Raw genomic sequence first — 22691 nt, 5'->3', positions numbered from 1 at the left:
TTATGTCTATAACAGGGCAAACCTCCAATTACAATAGACAATACAGATGTTTGTTTAAAACATAGAATTGCAGATAACCGAAAAAAGAGGTAAAACAGTGCAAGATATTTGAGATATAGAACAGCCATTGAACAAAATATTGCAATAGGCTTAGTCAAACTTAAAACTAAAACTAAAATCTCGATACAAGTGTAAATACTTACTTACTGGCTTTTAAGGAACCCGGAGGTTCATTGCCGCCCTCACATAAGCCCACCATTGGTCCCTATCCTGAGCAAGATTAATCCAGTCTCTATCATCATATCCCACCTCCCTCAAATCCATTTTAATATTATTTTCCCATCTACGTCTCGGCCTCCCTAAAGGTCTTTTTCCCTCCGGCCTTCCAACTAACACTCTATAAACATTCTCGGTTCGCCTATACGTGCTACATGCCCTGCCCATCTCAAACGTCTGGATTTAATGTTCCTAATTATGTCAGGTGAAGAATACAGTGCGTGCAGTTCTGCGTTGTGTAACTTTCTCCATTCTCCTGTAACTTCATCCCTCTTAGCCCCAAATATTTTCGTAAGAAACTTATTCTCATACATCCTTAATCTCTGTTCCTCTCTCCAAGTGAGAGTCCAAGTTTCACAACCATACAGAACAACCGGTAATATAACTGTTTTATAAATTCTAACCTTCAGACTTTTTGACAGTAAGCTAGATGACAAAAGCTTCTCAACCGAACAACAGGCATTCCCCATATTTATTCTGCGTTTAATTTCCTCCCAAGTGTCATTTATATTTGTTACTGTTGCTCTAAGATATTTGAATTTTTCAACCTCTTCTAAGGATAAATCTCCAATTTTTATGTTTCCATTATGTACAATATTCTGGTGACGAGACATAATCATATACTTTGTCTTTTCGGGATTTACTTCCAAACCTATTGCTATACTTTCTTCAAATAAAATTTCCGTCTTTTCCTTAATCGTTTGTGAATTTTCTCTTAATATATTCACGTCATCCGCATAGACAAGAAGCTGATGTAACCCGTTCAATTCCAAACCCTGCCTGTTATCCTGAACTTTCCTAATGGCATATGCTAGATCGAAGTTAAAAAGTAAAGGTGATAGTGCATCTCCTTGCTTTAGCCCACAGTGAATTGGAAAAGCGTCAAATAGAAATTGGCCTATACGGACTCTGCTGTAAGTTTCACTGAGACACATTTTAATTAATCGAACTAGTTTCTTGGGAATAGCAAATTCAGTAAGAATATAATATAAAACTTTTCTCTTAACCGAGTCATATGCAGTTTTGAAATCCATGAATGACTGATGTACTGTACCCTTATACTCCCATTTTGTCTCCATTTGCTGTCGAATACAAAATATCTGGTGAATAGTTGATCTATTACGCCTAAAACCACACTGATGATCCCCAATAATTTCATCTACATATGGAGTTAATCTTCTCAAAAGAATATTGGACGAGATTTTGTACGACGTCAACAAAATGATATTCCTCGAAAGTTACCACAGTTAGTCTTGTCCCCCTTCTTAAAATAGGTACAATTATGGACACCTTCCATTGATCTGGTACAATTTCCTTTTCCCAAATAGCTAGTACAAATTTATAAAGTTCACTAGATAATGCGCTTCCATCCTCTTGTATTAATTCTGCTGGAATTGTACTTTTTCAGATTTTCTATCGCAATTTCTACTTCTGTAAGTGTGGGTTACAATTAATTAATATGCTATATGTAAAAATGTTCGTCCAGTTTAATTTTAAAATCCAAAGATCATCTCAATATTCATCCTGTATTATGTCATATTTTACATAAAGCTCATGAATCTCATGTATTACATATATTGTTCTCTACTCCTTGTCATTTGCATAATTTACTATTATAGGTCCAGATTACATGTTTTTTGTTATATCTGAAGATGCCCTAAACGGCGAAAACGTTCATATGTTGTTATTAAATAGCAAATAAACATTTGCAAGTTGATATGTCTTAAGATTGAAATTTATTATATACTTATTTAATAATTTACAAGGCATATTGATATATAAAATGAATTGTAAATTTCTCTGCCAGTACAATAAACAGTTTTACGGAGCTGAGACATGAAATTGTCCCCTAATTGTAAAATCACCCATATAACAACATAAGATTTTCTCATATCGTGATACAAATATGTGATACACATGTTGCACAGATAATCTACATGACATTTCCTATTCTTGCTGTAACGTGTATGCAATATGGCCTTGTCAAGTGTCATTTTAGTTTTCATTTTGTTTTCAAACATTGCTCTTATGCTTATCGCGAAGCGAGAGGCCAAGAAATTTTCACACCCATTGAAAAACACTGGGTTGGACGACTGTGTTATCTTTTGCTATTGCTCATTGAAATGCCCAGTTTGAAATATTATAGGTCTTCGTTTTACACAATTTTCGTGACGCCTGTGTAATTTATCTGGGTAATGTTGTGTTGTCCGAAAATGACTTTGACCCTTACGTCCAGTTAGCCCTGAACTGAAATCATGAAGCCACAGCATGCGGTCAAACAACTTGGCACCAAGCCGTACAATTTCAGTTCCCGCGGACACACATACAGACGGACGGACGGACAGACAGGCAGTAATACATTATTCAGTACTAGATAGCCTTGGTGGGGGCGGGAGAGGAGTGGGACAGGAATTTTGCTACGTTCCTGCTTGTATACTTTCACCCATATCGCAGTGTCGGCAACAGAACGGAACTAAATTACCGGCCAGTGCCGGGAAGTTGCAGTTGTTTTGTATATTATGTTATTTGCATATGGATATTATGTATGTATATCTTATCAAATCGAATATTAGTATTCCGATACTGTCTTCTCAGAATTTTAAATTTGCAATGAAGGTTAACATGCAGTCTGTGGTATGTATTTGTGGCCGTTCTCATTGTTAAGCTGTCTTTGTCTTACAAAGAAACTTCCAAAATCATATCGAAATACCCTTGAGTCCTACACTGGTATTGCTGTAAAGGAAATATTAAATACAACAAACAAAAAACCTTCCAATATGAACATCCTTGTGCGAAGTTCCTTCTTAATTCATTCATTCATTCATTCATTCATTCATTCATTCATTCATTCATTCATTCATTCATTCATTCATTCATTCATTCATTTATTTTATTCCATAGATCTTACATGAGCAATGAAGCTTTAAGATGTGAAACAAGTCAACATTTTACAATATTACAATTACAATTTTTACAAATTTTTATAGTTTTACAATTTAGTAATTTTCTACAATTTTTACAATTGTGTGCAATTTTTTACATTTTTTTACCTTTTTTTTTTACATTTTGGCGAGATGTAGTGAGATGAGATGAGGTCCGAGGATTCGCCACAATATTACCCGGCATTTGCCTTTTGGTGGGGGAAACCTTCAACCAGTTGTGATATACAGAAATTGATATTATTGGGCGATTATTGCTAAACTTTCGACATTTTTGCCAAGATTATCAATTTTTACTTTCATACTTAAAAGTATTCCAATATATTTTCTTTCATAAAATTTAAATTTTGTCCTCCGGCCATTTTTAAAGCCTTTGCGGGGTAACATATTGATGGTGAGGGCTTAACCCTCATTTTTTCAAATTTGACTGCTTTGCTGTAATTAGTGTCATTAGTTACCTATTTACAAATGGCTTTTAAGGAACCCCCAGGTTCATTGCCGCCCTCACATTAGCCCGCTATCGGTCCCTATTCTGTGCAAGATTAATCCAGTCTCTATCATCATATCCCACCTCCCTCAAATTCATTTTAATATTCTCCCATCTACGTCTCGGCCTCCCTAAAGGTCTTTTTCCCTCCGGTCTCCTAACTAACACTCTAGGCCTATATCCATTTCTGGATTCCCCCATACGTGCTACATGCCCTGCCCATCTCAAACGTCTGGGTTTACTTACTTACTTACTTACTTGCTTTTAAGGAACCCGGAGGTTCTTCAATATTAAGATCTTCGGCCATGTCTGAATTTTTTAAATAATTTTAAAATTTATATTATCTCATATAATGAAATCATCATAGTACGTTTAACATATTTAAATGTATCTGTGAGAGTAGCATTATTATACTATATCCGATAAGATAGCTTGAAAATTTCATAAACCTATCTCAAATTGGTTTTCTGCAAATGTACTAACAACTGGGAAAAATATACGTTTCAGGAAACGTATTTCAAGCTAAATGTAGCGCGACGAATTCAATAAGCACATTTATCTAAGACAAATTTAATATATTCTCGGAATATATATAAATAAATGTATATGTATATATAAAATTGTTAATAAAATAACAATCTTTAACACATAAGCAAACACAAAAATTGCAGTTTTTAACCTTTTTAAGAACATTTCTCCTGAAGGTGACAAATCAATTTTCGTGCTGCTTTACGTCCCCCTAGTACAAAATGAATTAGCTGAAGAGTTCCATTACCCAAAATCTGTAGGTTTCCACTACTCGTGTAAATGGCCTTTGATGCGCCTCCTTCACACCATTAACATCGTTATCTGGCTCTTTATTTGTGTCTTAAGCGCTGCCACCTTGTTACTCCGATATAAAACCGTTTTCAAAACAAACACAGATAGTGGCGTAAATGAACAGTTATCATTTCAACTTCTTTATTGTGTTAATTTTTAGGAAATTACCTGACCTACTAGTTTCGAAGTGTTGTTCTTCATTGTCTAAAGCCTAGTGAAGATCCCGCGCTATCTTCCGGTTCCCTGTTGTGGTGGATTGTGTTCATGATTGTGTCAAAAAGGGTGTGTGTTTTGAAATTGAGTTGAGTGTTCAGGATGTGCTGGGGTATATTTTTTGTATATCTATGTTGCTGTTTGTGATGTCTTCCGGGTAGGTTGAATTGTTGTGTAGCTTGGTTATTGTGATATGTTCAAATACAAAAGAAATACTCGTACAATTTAATAGGAGTAATTAATATTAATATGGTAATGATTATTTTCAATCATATGTTATGTTGCAATGTTAAAATTTTTAATATATTTAATTTTTTGATCCCTTTATGTCTATTAGGTAATTCTTGATGAATAATTAAGTCATTAACATTTATTTTATGCTTTTTATTTATATTTTCTATATTTGGTTTATTTTGTTGGGGTAATATAAGTTATTTATTTGGCAGTGATTTAATTTCTTTTGGTTTAATTTTATTAAGATTATGAATTTGTGTATTAATAGTTATAGCAAGACAATATGTTTTTCGTTATAGTTATTATGGTAATTTTTGTTTGTTTGTTGTAATTATTTTAACTATTATACTTTATTGTTCTTTTAGAAGATTAAGAATATTTTCATTTTATTTATTTTTCAAAGTAGATTGATCGCAACTTTGTTTTTAATTTTAGGTTGAGGCTATCAACCTGAACGGCTTCAGGCTGGTATTTATTTATTATTTTATACTTTATTGGCATCCCTTCCTCTATTGGTTGGTATGTTTTATATTTATAATTTTTTAGGTTTATTATATATTCCTTTATTGATAAATAATGTTTATATTAATAATTTATTTTATGTTTGTATAATTATGGCGTTTTTAGTTAAGATACCAATATTTTTAGTTCATCTGTAGGACCACAAAATAATAATCTTTAGTAAATTCTTAATAGGATTATACAAACTATCATGCAACAGTTGCATTGACTTCTACATTCGAAAGACTAGAAGATCATTTCAAACACGTTACAAGGAACATAGAACAGCAATAACCACACTACACAACAATTCAACGTACGAAAAACACACCACAAACTCCAATCACAACTATAGTAACATATACACTGGAATGAAAATACTACACATCCAGCCAAAAAAGACAGAAACTTGACCTCTAGAATAATATGAAATTTAAAGACATACAAAACACACTCCCAGCACATCTGAACACTCAATTCAATTTTAAAACACACACCTTTTTCAACACAATCATGAACACACCCCACCACAACAGGAAAACAGAAGATAGCGCGGAGATCAGTTATCAACAACCCACTTTTCTTCTTTAGGGCAAAGAACTATAATTTCTCTTTTCTCTTTTCTCCGTTTTCTCATATGATTTGATTAACATTTTTGCTATTCTCCACCTTCCGAGTGCCCAACAAACAAACATACAGTTAATATCTATGTACTCTCGGATGTAAAATAGACCATTATTTCAAACTTTCGAATTACTGGAGTGTCACTTTATTTATACTACTAAGATGTATTTCAAATCATCCGTCCTCAAGTGAGGTTGACCACTGGGATCCGGAATTAATAAACACAAAAAGATAAAGGAAAATGAAACGAGCAAAATAATTATTCGATTTATACATTAAAACAAAAATTTATGTGTTAACATATAAATGATGGTGTAGAATTTGAAGAGATGCCTTCAGAATTTCCATCACAATCTTGTGAACCTCATAAAAGGGAATTTTAAAGGATTTAAGGATATGATGTAAATTTTGGTAAACAACCCCTCGCTCCTCGCCTGTAAAATCCCAGTTGTAAAGCGAAATGCCGTATTTTTCACTGAGGTATGGAAGACAAGGTACATATTTAGCTCGCTTGTCATCATTTATCTGCAGTGTCTGATTCGTGTCTCGTTCAAAGGAAATCGTAGAGTCTAAGACAGCCGTGGCGAAAATGTTATCGTGAGCCGAGCCACTGTGTAATCTGCAACGTGCATAGCACCTATGGAGGGAGGCGGACACCCGAAGGGGAAGTGAAGCAACTGTCTGACTTATTAACGGAATTTCATTTTCCTTACGTCAAAGCACTTAAATATAATTTTATACAGTATAAGGTTACAAACTAATGTTTAGTACGTGTAACGAAAAAAGAAATGAATAAGAAAACATAGGACTCATTATCACAACCTAAAAGTAACTGTCTTCAGAATGTCTCTGCGACAGAGTTTCAAAATCAGGAATTATGTCACTTACAGCCAGTCGTAGGTGATCACGAAGGTGTTTGTCAGTCGTGATCTAAATTGGGTTTTTACTATTTTCATTGTTGAAAGTAATCTTTCCCAAAAGCAAGTTGTAGCAAACATGGCTTCAACAGAGCAAGCGAAAAAAGAAAGCTTCGGATATTTATTTTTTGGAAAAGATTTGAAAAGTTCAACATTTGTCAAGTTCTTACATCTAGCTTTCATTTAACATCACATTGTAAATCTGTGAATCTAAATTGAAGATCTAACCGCATTATTCGTACATCTGCTGAAAAAGGATCGACGTACAGAGATAATAATAATAATAATAATAATAATAATAATAATAATAATAATAATAATAATAATAATAATAAATAACACTTAACCTTTTAATCTTTCATGACTGACATGTAGTATAATGCCGTTTTATGTTATACAACCGTTTTCCTCGTAATACTTGTGAACAAATTATAAGCCTACATTTAATATTCGCATCATATTGGCAGCAAGAAAATGCGTCCTCCCATCCTCCTTCAAACTTTCGTTTTTGTAGAGGTACATGGTTTCGAGAGAGACATTGCGACGATAAGCCACTCGCGGGTCAAAGACAAATACAAATGGAACGGAATTTGACTCCAGTGAGTGAGAGGGTGGAGGTTGGGGGAGGTGGGAAGCAAGAGAAATGCAAGCTATCATTGCGAGCCACAATGTGCTCTCGAGTCACATTTTCGCCACGGCTGGTCTAAGACCATCGTTTTCTGGGTTCTTCTATCGATGGCAATTATATCCACCCTTCTATGAGAATCATCTTCAGACACGCAATGAATCACCTCATGTACTCCCCATCCTGTTTCTTAGCAAGTAAACAATACTTTGCTACCTACTTTTACTTAGCAACTTGTTATAAAAATATTTAGCCTAACACGCTCTTTGCAAGATCAATCTGATAATAATTTATGTATCAAGGACGTTAAGTAGGCCTTCATGTTTATGCCCAGAAGGCGACATCTAGAGTTGTTAATTATAGACGAAGGCTGTTTAAACGCAGCACAAACTACAAATAAACGTGTAATAACTCAAAACTAAAAGACGTGTTATTGAATCTCGTATGTAAAGTGATTAGAAAATGAGCTTTAAGACGGTACATCATACTATTTACATTTACTATATTTTAACTTACTATTAGCGTTGTTTATTGCGTAGTACAGGAATTACATATTTCGAAATTCCGTTAAGAGCTCGTAGCTCCTATTGTATTAAAAGCGGATTTTAATATGTTTTTTTATGTAAAGTTGCCAACTCTGATAAATAAAATTACTAGCCATTTTACACAGGCAGGTTTCGATATACAATATACAGGGTGGACCGTAAGTAATGTCATTAATTTCAGGGGGTTATTCTTTGAGATATTTCAAACAAAAGAGTTTAATACAATATTGCTCGATTTGCTTCATTTTCGAGATAAAAATTGTTTTGTATGAAACATTTCATAGCGTGTTTTATGAAAGCCATTGATTTAATTCCCAATATGCTCAGTCAATTTAAGAGAGCAATGTGTCATGATGACTATTACACTTTTACAACGTCATACTACTTTTCACCAATAAAACGGTACAGGCCAACGTCTTCCAACCAATCATGGCTGCTTGTCCTACAGTTTTTATAACTCCCCTAGCATTTGTTTTTTTATCATCTCCCTAGCATTTGTTTGTTTTTATCACCTCCTAGAATTTGTTTCTTTCTTTGCCAACATTGTACTTTCAATAATTGTACCTTTTAAAATTTTTCATGTTTATTTCATCGTCCTTAATTAAAACTTTTCTATCATTTATCTTGTTTATATTATTTAGGTTATGTTATAGCTTCTGCTGTATGAGATTATGGATAATCACGTATCAGAGATTGTTTAATTTATATTGACTATTACACTTTTATTACGTCATACTACTTTTTACCAATAAAACGGTACGAAAGTACGTGTTTCAACCAATCATGGCTGTTTATCGCACAATTTTATCGCGTCCCTAGCATTTGTTTCTTTGTTTGCCAACATTTGAAACTGCGCTGGTCTGGATGTCAAAAATATATATAAAATTACAAACCACTCCAGTCGATGCACAGCAGTTTCAAATATGACTCGCATTGGCATTCAAGAACAAGAATTAATAAAAATCACTGATCATACCTATGCATCTTCTGAAATCCGATTTACAAATAAATGAAGAGCACCATTCGGAAATCCTGAATAAGTTGAATACACCATGTAGGCCTAAATCAGCGAGTTCCACTTCTATTATGCACACGTCCAATATAACATCAATTGAACCACCAACCACATTCAAATTTGAAAATTGTACATTCAATAATTATTCCTTTTAAAATTATTCATGTTTATTTTTTATGTCATCGTCGTTAATTAAAACTTTTCTAATACTTGTGTATATTAGTTAGGTTATGTTATAGCTTCTGCTCTGAGAGGATAAAAAGAACTTCTGCTATATGATATTATGGATAGTCACGTATCAGAGATTGTTTAATATTAAGATTTATTGAATAGTAATCATTACAGTGTCTGTATAAAGACACTACTGCCATCTAGCATGCATCTAGCGTAATATTTGTAATGTTGAGATGGTACAATAATACATTTGAAGACAGTTGTGTAAGTCAATTAATATTTTATTGTATTGGAGTACTTCGTTACTTCTAATCTTTATATACTTTCTTCTAATCGTGTAATAGTCAATTAAATCCTACTCGACTTTTGATGTTCTCTAGATAAATCAAAACGTCTAGTGAGATTACTGTTGACTATTACATTTTATTACGTCATACTACTTTTTACCAATAAAACGATACGAAAGTACGTGTTTCAACCAATCATGGCTGTTTATCGCTACAATTTTATCACTTCCCTAGCATTTGTTTCTTTGTTTGCCAACATTTCAAACTGCAAATTCTTTACGGTAGCCTACTATAAAACATGCCTTCTAATCGACATTTGTTTCCCGCAACTCAAAATGGCGGTTCCGTTCAAACGTTATGGTGAAGCTAACATTAGTGAAATAGAATTTAGTAAGTCAATTAATATCTATTTCATTGTATTAGAATACTTTATTTCTTCTAATCTTCATATACTTTCTTCTGTTTTTTCAGCTCCCTACCATTTGTTTCTTTGTTTGCCAACACTTCAAACTGCAAATTCTTTACGGCACTATAATACATGCTTTGCGAGCGTCTTTGTTTACCACATAGATGAAAATGGCGGCTTCGTTCATACATTTTGTGAAGCTAACATGAGTAAAATAGAATTTTAAAAAGTCAATTAATATTTTATTGTATTAGAGTACTTTATTTCTTCTGATCTTTATGTACTTTTTTCTAATCGTATAATAGTCAATTAAAAACCACTCAAGTTTTGATTTCCTCTAGATAAATCAAAATCTCTAATGAGATTACTATACTTACTTACAAATGGCTTTTAAGGAACCCGCAGGTTCTTTGCCGCCCTCACATAAGCCCGCCATCGGTCCCTGTCCTGTGTAAGATTAATCCAATCTCTATCATCATATTCCAACTTCCTCAAATCCATTTTAATATTATCCTCCCATCTGCGTCTCGGCCTCCCCAAAGGTCTTATTCCTTCCGACCCCCCGTGTAACACTCTATATGCATTTCTGGATTCGCCCATACCTGCTACATGCCCTGCCCATCTCAAACGTCTGGATTTAATGTTCCAATTATGTCAGGTGAAGAATACAATGCGTGCAGTTCTGCGTTGTGTAACTTCCTCCATTCTTCTGTAGCTTCATCCGTCTTAGCCCCAAATATGTTCGTAAGAACCTTATTCTCCAACACCCTTAATCTCTGTTTCTCTCTCAAAGTGAGAGTCCAAGTTTCACAACCGTACAGAACAACCGGAAATATAACTATTTTATAACTTACAGATTTTTTGACAGCAGACTAGATGACAGAAGCTTCCCAACCGAATAATAACAGACATTTCCCATTTTTGAGATTACTATAGATAAATAAATGAAAGAATTTTAGTATTGTTCTTTAAATGTGCAGACATCTTATCTGAACAAATGTAGCATTATACAATGCCTTTGCAGAACGAAAACTTACATTTGTTAATGTCTCAAATAATAGAAGACAGACATATTTACGTCAGAATCTTCGGAACAAAGGTTTTGCTGTTAACTTTTTCTTTTGCCTGTAATCGTCCTTCGTTACCTTTCGTCCACTTTCCCTTGCAACTTCTGTCCACTTCGTCGCCGTTTTTATATCGGACTGCATTTAAAACCGAGCTGCTGTTCACACAATGCTCTTCATTGTCAAAGGGCCCGTATCCTGTTTCCTCCTTTGTTCGAGTATTACGTGAAATCAATCGAAGTGAAGTGTGAGCCAAGGTCTTGTGCATCGTTGTGTAGGCGGTGCCAATCAAGAAGACGGATGAGTGACAGTGCAGGCACGCTGCAGGCTTCCGAAATTGCGCGATCTCGCGTAATTGGCCCGCATGGCCTGCTCCTCTTTTGGAGTAGGCTATACTTTCATTACGTCCGCGGAAAGGTCCTCCTACAGTGGACCTTGAATTCGGTGAAACAGGTCGTTACATTTGGGCGTCATAATGAACGCCTCGTAACAAGTGGTTCGTGTAATAGTGCGCTAAGCTGAAGCCGGTTTGAAGTGGATGCCGGAGCTATCCTCCAGAAAACTATACTGTTCGTCAGCTACGAAGGCTGCCAGATTCAGAAATTGTCTGCGCATACACAATTACGTGATATTGCAAGGCAGTGTGTTTTAGTAGGTGACTATATATCCTCTTTTATCTGGACATGCCCTCCTTTCCAGGCCTTTGTCCGGGGTCCGGGCGGATTAAAAAAAAAAATCAAGAAATATCCTCCGCCCACCACAAATTCAACTCCGCCGTCGGCGTCCCTAGATTTTACCACAGTCTAGTATATACAGTCGCGAAGCTCAATATGTAGTAAATATGCAAACATTAGGTAGTTGCTCACCACTAGGATCGCTAATATCGCCTCATTACAGGCAGTGCAAAATAGTACCGTCACAGTCTATACTTTCTAGCTCCCTCAAAACTCAAGCTTCGTGACTGTATATAGTAGACTGTGATTTTACCTCGATTCCGGAGCCTTCGTAAGCAATCGCTCTGTCAACTGACAAGCAAACATTCTGATTGGTAGCAGATAAAAAAGTTTTTTTTTTCTTCCATCATGTTAATAGGCTAATGTCATAAAAAGTGCTTATACAAATTTTGACCACTCGGCCGCAATTACGATGCTGTCAACAAAGTGATTTTCCCTGAGGCCGTTTACAGAAAAAAGCACAATTGCATGGAAAGATTTATTCAAACAGATACAACAATTGTTGCGTTATTTATCAACATATCCCCCACTGGTATTGAGACATTTGTCATACCATGGGATCAATTTTTGTATCCTTGTGTCGTAGAAGTCAGCCTGCACCTTTCTGTCGATTTCATGATACGACAAATGTCTCAATTCTGGTGGGGAATATGTTGAAAAATAGCTCAATTGCTGTGTCTGTTCCAATAAATTTTTCCAATGAAATTGTGTTTTCTTTCTGTTAACGGTCCCTGGCGAACTTATATACGGCTCTCGTAATTGCTGTCAAGTGGCCAAAATTTGTATAAGCACTTCTTTTGACATTATTAACATTGTGAAAGAAAAAAAAATATCTGCCCTCATCAGAATGTTTACTTGTGAGCTGCCAAGGCGGCTGTGTCATTGTTCATTGAGTTAGAAGAAATTCACAATTTTGAGAAGTATTGCTGGTCGAATAAGGCACGTTGTACTAAAGTCTCTGTGGTGTATCTTGTCTCACTGTGAAAAGAGAGAGAAAGGAGATGTGACTCACTTCGTCTGTGTTGTTATGGCGATGGGGGAGTGGAGCGATGCCGTCCATCCATCCAGTGGCGGAAGGGACTAGTTGATACAATTCTGTAGCGCAAAATAAAATAACAAAATAACTCTCTTCGTACTGTGTAGTTCCGTCACCGAGCTTGTCTTTCAAGAAACGGAGTTCCGGCAGCCTATAGAATAACAAGATTTTGAAAGGAATCCTGAAAATTTACAACCCTTCTATAATCTCCACCCTCATTTGAAGGGACTTGGTTTTATTGCTACTGAGACAAGATAAACCTTACCAGGTATACCTTATTTTATTTCAAGGAGTGCAGTTCGGTGGCTCCTTTGAACACCCACTTACAGATTTATGACTTCCTACACAAACACCTCTGACAATTCCATCCTGTCCCCTCGTCCCAACGTTGCACAGTTGTCATAATCCTGATGACCTTCGAAATTATGCAGTGAAACTGACGGGATTCTTGGAATTCGGAAAAGATGCGGCAACTCTGCCTCCACGTGGATTTGACGGGCACCTGTCAATTCTTCTGAACGAAGGCTGTGATTGGTTACTAACAAGAGAAGACAAGATTTCCGTCACAGTAAGGAAGACATTTATTTATGACAACCAATTAGTAGGGGGCAGTAGAAGGTCTGTCGGCAAAGTCCTTTCTATGAAACTGCACTCCATGAAATAAAATAAAGTATATGTCCATGTCTGTGCTCCTGAAGATAGTGAAATCCTCGTGTTACGTTCTTCCACGCAGCTCTACGTGCACGTGGACTGTACTTCCTTTCGCTAGCCTTGGCCTGTGTCTGCTGCATACATTTGGCAAGAGAATCTTCCTCTCTGTCTTGATCTCATAAAGGTCACACAGTCGAGAGTTGCGGATCGTAAATCAATTTCACCCCAGCGCTCTGTTACACCGAATCTAATTAGAATGGCAGTCATGACTTTACTTGTTCTTTGTTGGTTATTGAATTAAAATGCTTGGCTGTTAGAAGAGCAACTTATAACAGATTATCCTCCACAGTGATGTGCTGAAAATGCACTTTAATCTTCTCGCTCCAAATTGTCATAATTTCAAGGATGTAGGAAGGATATGCTGGTAGTCGAAACGTAGTCAGCTAATAACTTTTTACAGACTGAATCAGAGTTCGATTTCGAGCAAATCCCGTGAAATAGACGAATATAACGTCGGGTTTTCTTCAGAAACTCCGATTTCTGCTTGCATGTCTATTCTCCTGTTTCTACATTAGGCCTAATTAATGTCTTAATATCACTTCATCTTCACTCAATCTCCTCTAATTCACAAAAAAAAAAAAAAAAAAAAAACTATGAATCGAGGGCTCAGTACTGGTCTGCAGAACCCGTAAGTAGGGGAAATATGACGTCAGCCTCACTCCACTTCTATTGGGGATGTTCGACTTCTGCGTAGATTTGTTGACATTCATTGCGTATGGAAGGTCCATCGGTGGCGGCAGTGTAATTTTAAAAAAGGATTGTAATAAAGTCATTGTATTTATAATGAGGTATGTGGTTTCAGTTGGATAGGGCACACAATCAGGAAAGAAGATGGAGCAGTAGAAAGAATGGCTTTGGATTGGAACACCCAGGGTAATAGAACAAGAGGAAGGCCAAAAAATAGATGGAAGAGAACAGTTTTGGAGGAAATTGCTAGGGAGGGGAAAACATGGAGCGAAGTGAAGAAGTTGGCTACAAATAGGGTCCGATGGAGGCACTTTGTGAATGCCCTATGCTCCCCATGAGGAGATACAGGAGTTTGATTGATTGATTGATTGATTTGTGGTTTCAAGGTTTATGATTAAGCTAGATTTCCTGTCGGTAGTTTCTTTGAGATCTCTTTGCACCTAGCCTGCTTTAGATTTTCCAAAACTTTCTCCCTATCATCACCTACTTACTTACTTACGGCTTTCAAGGAACCCGGAGGTTAGTTGCCGCCCCCACATAAGCCCGCCATCGGTCCCTATCCTGAGCAAGATTAATCCAGTCCCTACTGTCATAGCCCACCTCCCTCAAATCCATTTTAAATCAACTACGGAAACATAAATTTGTAGCATTTAATAATGAATCTTGAAAGTTAATACTGTGTATGTGTCGCAATTCATTTCAATACAAAATGATGTGTCCTTAATTTAAATAAATAATCAGTATAGGCTATAGTTGGTAATAATTAACTTACCCGAAAATTTGTCTATTCCATAATTGTTAATATGGGCTTTGTTGAAATGTCGTTTAATATTGAAATGAGTGGAAATAAATTGGATGGGACATACTAAGCAAACAATTCTTCTCTTCTTCAACAACAAAATAATCATATTCCCATTTCCTTTGGAAGTAGAATTTCTTCACGGGTTTAGATTTTGCCATGTTCCAGTTCTCTTCAAACTACAATATGCGTATTGTGTAGGCCTACCTGCCGCCGCGAGGATGAATGTTGATACAACCGAGCGCAACTGGAACGCTATGACCACACTGGTAGAAAAGATGGATGGGGTAGAAGGGATTCGAAGGCATTCGCTCTGAGGAGCTACAGTTCTGCAGGCCTGGCCCAGTACAAAAGGAAAATAACTCAAAATTTGAAGTTTTGAGGAACTTGAATTTTAAAGCTTCATGTTACTAAAAATCCAATTAATACACTCTAATTTGGAACTTGTACATAAAACATCGGTAACAGAATTTTGAATAATTTCAACGTTCCTTTGATTTTTTCAAAGCAACATAAAGTTTTAAAATGCAAGTTTCTCAAAACTTTAAATTTTGAGCTGTTTCACTTTTGAACTGGGCCGTCAAAATATACAAATAATTTTCGAAAAGCGTTAATCCCTATCAGTTATTCTCCAACATTATCATAATACACTGCTCTCTTAAATTGACTGATGAGATTGGGAATTAAATCAATGGCTTTCCCAAAACACGCAATGAAATGTTTCATACAAAACAATTTTTATCTCAAAAAGGAAGCAAACACAAGCAAAATGGTATTAAACATTTTTGTATGAAATATCTCAAAGAATAACCCCCTGAAATTAATTACATTACTTACGGTTCACTCTGGATATACAGGGTGATTCACGAGGATTTTCCATCCTTTCGGAGCATATTTCTGAAGACATTTTGAGCAAAAATAGAGAATGAACCATTCAGAAGTATCATTTCTTTAATTGGCAAGTATTATGAAGCTAAAATTGTGCTGTGAACTCCTTAGTTGCTTCGTACAGACATCTTTTTCTATTTTTAACTAGAAAATTACATTATTCTTACCCACTTATCACTATAATTACTACACCGATTTAATTATTTGCAGTTCAGTTTTGCATCCTAATTTACAGTGTTTGAGAGTTTACATCACATTTTAAAAAACGTCGCCGTCCGCTTGAGTACACTTGGCCGCACGCTTGTGAACGGCAATCGTCGCTTTACGTAACTGCACACGGCTATCTTTGATTTCCGGAGCTCTCGCGTTGGCTGCTGACTGCACGCTGACCAAGATCACGCGTTCACAGCAATGCGTTCCAATAACGAAACGTAACTCTGTAAATATTGAGAATAGGACCCAAGTTTATATGACATTTTTTGCTTAGAATGTCTTCGGAAATAAGCTCCGTAAAGAGCGGTAAATCCTCGTGAATCACCCTGTATATGTGATGAAAATGGATTAAATTAATAAGGGAATTTCTAGCTTGGATTATGGGAAATTTTGTGTAAAGAACTTACCACTATTACTGTTCTCCACGTGTCATATTTCCCAGAACAATTCTGAGTGAATAATCGACCTTCGTAACATGAATGGCGTCACCACGAAATTTCCTTCCTCGGTAGTAGACAACATGACCCAGTAATGAATTAGCGACCAACCTTGATCTCTCTTCCTTCATCTGTCTCAATGAAATAAAGACCCGAGTGGTGCGGGCAGCATCACGCACCTGCTTGGCTTCTGTCAATGAGTTGGATTCCAGGAAGGTGTGTGTATGTATGTATGTGTGTGGAGAGGGAGAGCTTCAAAGAGAACTATGAACAATAGAGATAATTATTTTGATTGTTTTCTCCATCCGACAGTATGTCACACAAAGGAAGGACTGAATGAAAGAAGATTATGAATCTAGAGTACAAAGTGCTTTCTTGTTAATTCCCATCTGTTTTTGGGCAAAAACATTTTATGTTCTTTCATATATGTACTGACTTTAATGTTTAAATTCTCTGTTGCGGGTATCTTGTTATTATATTGAAATTAAATCTAATAAGTGCTCTTTCTGTTTCATCCGCAAAGGCAGGGATGCACAAATTTCGTGATTATAATTGAAATTTTCATGTCACACATCGTGTCCGTAATTGATCGGTACACTTTCGGTTGTAGCCCAAATCTTTTTTAACTTTAAGGAGAGAAGACGGTATTTTTTTTTAACTTTTTTCCTATTTGGTATAAAATATTATTTTTTGTATGTAGAGACCTCATGGCTATAGCAACTGAACCAAATATTTTGAAAAAAAATATATATATTTGGGGGCCAGATTTGAAAAGAAAAAATAAACCCAATGCAGGATTTTACTAAAACCGATATATCTAAGCCATTTTTAAAGATAAATTCAAATAGTTTGTTACAATTTACTTTTAAAAACATGCTCTACAGACTTCTGTAACAGAATTTTGATATTAGTTCCTACATTTGTAAAATAAACAATTAAAATTTAATAACACTTTTTTATTTTCTTTGTTGCAAACAGACTTATTTCTAAAATATTAGGAAAATTCTATTACAGAGAAAAATTTTCTAATATAAGGGCACAAATAGCCACAAAATATTATACAATGTATTCCACACATCACAGAGTGTTTTAAAGAATTTAAAAAAATGAAGTTCCGGAAAAAGCAATCAAAGGGCGGTGTGATTTAAAGATCCAGAGCGCAGGAAGTTTAAAAATGGCGTCTCAACATCCGGTAAGGCACAAATACCCACAACATGTTATACAATGTTTTCCACTCATATCACATGGTATTTTAAACAAAAAAATATATATATTTTTTTGGAAATTAACTCATTTTTTCACCAAAAAATACCGTCCTCTCCCCTTAAAGGGAACACCATAGTCTGAAATAATGCTGAAAAATTAAGATATGATGTAACCAAGTATTTATGGAGATCGCGAAAATCACAACATAATAGATATACAATAGATTTTTACTAATCTTTACGAATTACGTGATCCTGATTAATACTATGCGGATAAAACAATTGCGACAAACCGCGAAATAGAGTTCTAATAGCGAAATATGAACACATTCGCGAATTAATATTGCGTCGTTTTATAGCGATTTTCATATTCTGAATTTTTTTCGGATTTTTTTACTTGAATTTGTTATGTATTCAAGTAGGTTACATTTCATAGTATTCCAGGTGTTCTGATTACATTAGTGAACTCAAAAGATGGAGAATTCAGCATTTCACTTATAATTTAAAAGTGTTAATTTGAGGGCTGCAAGTTTTTTTTTAACGAATGTGTGTTAAATACAGTATCAATCCAACAAATATTGCCTATTGGCCATACCGCACCTTTACCGTAATCCAACGAACCTTTAATGTTAATTATTTGGAAAGTAATATTCATACTGAGTTAATACTTCAATTCCAAAATAACTGTATTTTCCAAAATTTCCATTGATCTCCGCCGATTGTACAAATCAATCTCCAACAATCTCCGCCGACACCAATATTAAAAAACACAAATGATAAAATTAATCTCCATAAATACCTGCCCCTGCATTTAATCAAATGTGGCCAAACTTAGTTGAGAGAAATGCTTCTTTGTCTGGTTTTTTAATGCTGTTTTCTTGACTTTAAAATTCTAAGCAATTTATTGAACAAAAAAAAAAAAAATCTCCTTGTACAACAGTTGTCAGATTGCTCTGGAACTTCTCCCAGAGCTCAATTATTCATAAATAGAATTTAATAACATTTCTTTGAAATGTTAATATTTAGTTCCTCTTCGGGGCATATTCATATTGCACTTAGGTTAAATATGATGTAATGGTAAATTAATAATACTTACTTACGGCTTTTAAGAAACCGGAGGTTCATTGCCACCCTCACATAAGCCCGCCATCGATCCCTATCCTGAGCAAGATTAATCCAGTCCCTATCATCATATCCCACCTCCCTCAAATCCATTTTCATGTTATCCTCCCGTGTACGTCTCGGCCTCCCCAAAGCTCTTTTTTCCCTCCGGTCTCCCAACTAACACTTTCTGGATTCGCCCATACGTACTACATATCCTGCCCATCTTAAACGTCTGGATTTAATGTTGCTAATTATGTCAGGTGAAGAATACAATGCGTGCAGTTCTGCGTTGTGTAACTTTCTCCATTTCTCCTGTAGCTTCATCCCTCTTAGGTCCAAATATTTTCCTAAGAACCTCATTCTCAAACACCCTTAATCTCTTTTCCTCTGTCAAAGTGAGAGTCCAAGTTTCACAACCATAAAGAACAACCGGTAATATAACTGTTTTATAAATTCTAACTTTCAGATTTTTTTGACAGTAGACTAGATGATAAAAGCTTCTCAACCGGCATTTCCCATATTTAGTATGTGTTTAATTTCCTCCCGAGTATCATTCATATTTGTTACTGTTGTTCCAAGATATTTGAACTCCCCCACCTCTTGAAAAGATAAATTTCCAATTTTTATATTTCTATTTCGTAGAATATTCTGGCCACGAGACATAATCATATACTTTGTCTTTTCGGGATTTACTTCCAAATCTATCTCTTTACTTGCTTCCAGTAAAATTCCCCTGTTTTCCCTAATCGTTTGTGTATTTTCTCCTAACATATTAACGTCATAATAATAATAATAATAATAATAATAATAATAATAATAATAATAAAAGTGAAATAGATGAAAAATAAAAGTAAAGAGGGCCCGACTCTGTTAACTGCCTAGAGACGTTGGGTCTCTGTGATTGCAGATACAGCACTAAATATCCTATGCCGATGGTGCCTTAAACGTTATTCATGTGCACCTATTACTACTTTCAAGGATTCAGACTCTTAATTTTCAGAGAATAAGTAAGCAACTCTTACTCTCTAATTAAGCACTGCAGTCTGTTCCCAGTTACCTGGCACTCTCGTTAGTGGCGAAGGTTTCGTGAAGTAGGGGTCATGATATTGGGTCTAGTTTCACCTCGTCGAGGTTCCTGGTTTCAATATTCGTGAGCTTTGGGGGTCCAGATAGATCTCGCAGCACACGAACTACAGCAATGGCCGTCGATTTGTTCCGCTCGCTGGTTGGCAGCAGAAAAGAAATGTCGGCCTTGGAAATCGCAATTAGTATTGTGGCGGGCAAACCAAGGACTGCACAGTACGTGCACGCCCACGGACTGCGTCGCTGCAGTGGCGGATTACTCGGTATCAGCGCCTGAAACTGTCAGCTAACATTCTTTTGTACAGGGTAGAAGTGATATAACTGTGTATATTGAAAGGGGCAATAGAATGCATTAAAATAAATAAGTGTATGATTAATTAGAAAATTATTCTGAATAACTGCGTAGTTTGGCAACAGCGCATCACCGGCTGACCTACGGATACACACACATGCCGAGGTCTGAATAGCAGCATTCCGTCCCTTAGTCACTACATTAGGGTTGCCAGAGTACTAATGGTATGAAGTAACGATGACTTACGTTTTAATATTTCTTTAATTTGTAAGAAAACCGTTCATTTTATTTAATAACTGCAAAGTTCTAAGTCATCCCTTATCATATATTAGGAATATTTATTTTTCAGTCACTGACTTTACTGCAATATATGTAAGGTACAAAACATTTATGTTACATGTTTTTAAAATCAGTAAAGTGAGTGACTGAAAATAGTAATATGCGTTACAAGAGCGGTATGTTGAGGTTTTCATGTTCGAGGAAAAGTTTGAAAAAGCGAAACGTAGTTGAGCTTTTTTAATTTCCGAGTATTGAAAGAAAACATACCGCTCGTGTATCGTACATTATTTTGTGCGAAGATCGTTTATTACATATCTGAAAGAGGAATTTCTAATTGTTGCAATGAAATCTCCATCTTGGTTTCTGTTCAATGACGGCAAATTTGCAAAACAAAAATATCTATCTTCAACGTTGTTGCTTTAAAATGTTTTCTGTGTTTACTATACTCCAGCAGGCCGTGATATACGTCTGTCTTTTTTTCCCCCAGTCTATGATGAGTCTGGAATCTTGTTGATTTTTTCACAGCTTCCTTAATGTTACTTGCATCTCGAATGCAGTAACTTTAGTGGAGTTGTAGAGTTTACTTAATTTTTGCAAATATTTAAAAACAATAATTAACAGTGCAATTTAGGTGAAATTGCAGTGGTAAGTTTCCAATTTATAATTATTACTATATTGAACGTCTCTAAAAATAATATGTTAAAAGCCTAAAGCAGTAAAATCAATATGTCACTTAAGTGGTAAGAAGAGGGAAATTGTTATGTGTGTTAGGTTGGGAATGCTGAATGTGGAATTTTAGACTTTCCGCGGATTGGTTTTGTGCGGAAACCAAACAAATACGCACGATCTCGCACAAATAAATATTACTAATATATATTACAGACTTTTCTGAAAATCTATCAAAATGAATTGCAAAATATTCCGTATCAGTTTTTCTGATGGTAAAAGTAAAAATCAGAATCGTACGGATAGTATTTATCGAGTAAAACGGTGTTAACGTTTAGGGGAAATGTTAAAAATGTTATGTTTTATTTAACGGGGCTCGCAACTGCAGAGGTTATATCAGCGTCGCCGGATGTGCCGGAATTTTGTCCCGCAGGAGTTCTTTTACATGCTAGTAAATCTACTGACATGAGCCTGTCGCATTTAAGCACACTCGACCTGGCCCGGGATCGAACCCGCAACTTTGGGCATAGAAGGCCAGCGCTATACCAACTCGCCAACTACAGTAGGTCGACCGTTTAAGGCAGGGATGGGCGTCGAGAGCGGATCCAGACTATATTACTTTATTTATCCTATCACGATAACCCTTTACTCGGGGACGTTTAATATTCATCCGTCACTGTAACAACGCTGCGCGGTGTTCGGCGGGGAAGAAAGGGGATGAAGAAAAATCATATGACTCCCCGTGAGAGAGTAGAATGTGCTCTTGCTGCCCAGCCCTGGTTTAGGGGAAAATTACATTTTTCTTCTGAGAAAAGTATCCATTTTGGACTAAGGTCACAGTCTAGTGTATACAGTCATAGGCTTAGTGAATAGAGCGTCAGCACGTAGAGCTGAAAACCCGGGTTCAAATCCCGGTGCCGGAGAGAATTTTTTTTTCTCTGTTCCACTCATCCATCATCATTTAAATGTAGTTTGTTTAATTCTGTCTTATCCTCAGTACTTGCATTACTAGTTTCATTTGGTTGATATTAATACTGTGATAATATTTTCCAGTCCTTGGAGATGTTCTTTTTTCTTAATTTATTTATACAATTAAATTTTCATTCAAGGAATACATTTTAATTACTTGTCTCATGTTTCTGTTCATTATTTGGCCCATGTTTGTACATCCCTTTACAGTACTGTTCTGCAACCAGATGAACCGTGAAAGGAATGTGCTTACTATTGCGTAATCTATTGGAGCGAAGTAGATAGATGATATTACCGTTATAACGTTAGTTTAAAAGCCGTGCTCTCTCCTGCATATGTTATTTCCTGTATGGAGCGATTAAAAGACCAGGAGATTAACAGTAATCTCATTTTGTAACTAGGGTAGTATCAATATGAGTATGTATCAATGTTATTATTTGTGCTGTGAGAGCTAGCCAATAC

This window comes from Periplaneta americana, chromosome 6, assembly GCF_040183065.1.
Source record: "Periplaneta americana isolate PAMFEO1 chromosome 6, P.americana_PAMFEO1_priV1, whole genome shotgun sequence".
Taxonomy (NCBI): Eukaryota; Metazoa; Arthropoda; class Insecta; order Blattodea; family Blattidae; genus Periplaneta; species Periplaneta americana.
This window is presented reverse-complemented; position numbering follows the sequence as displayed.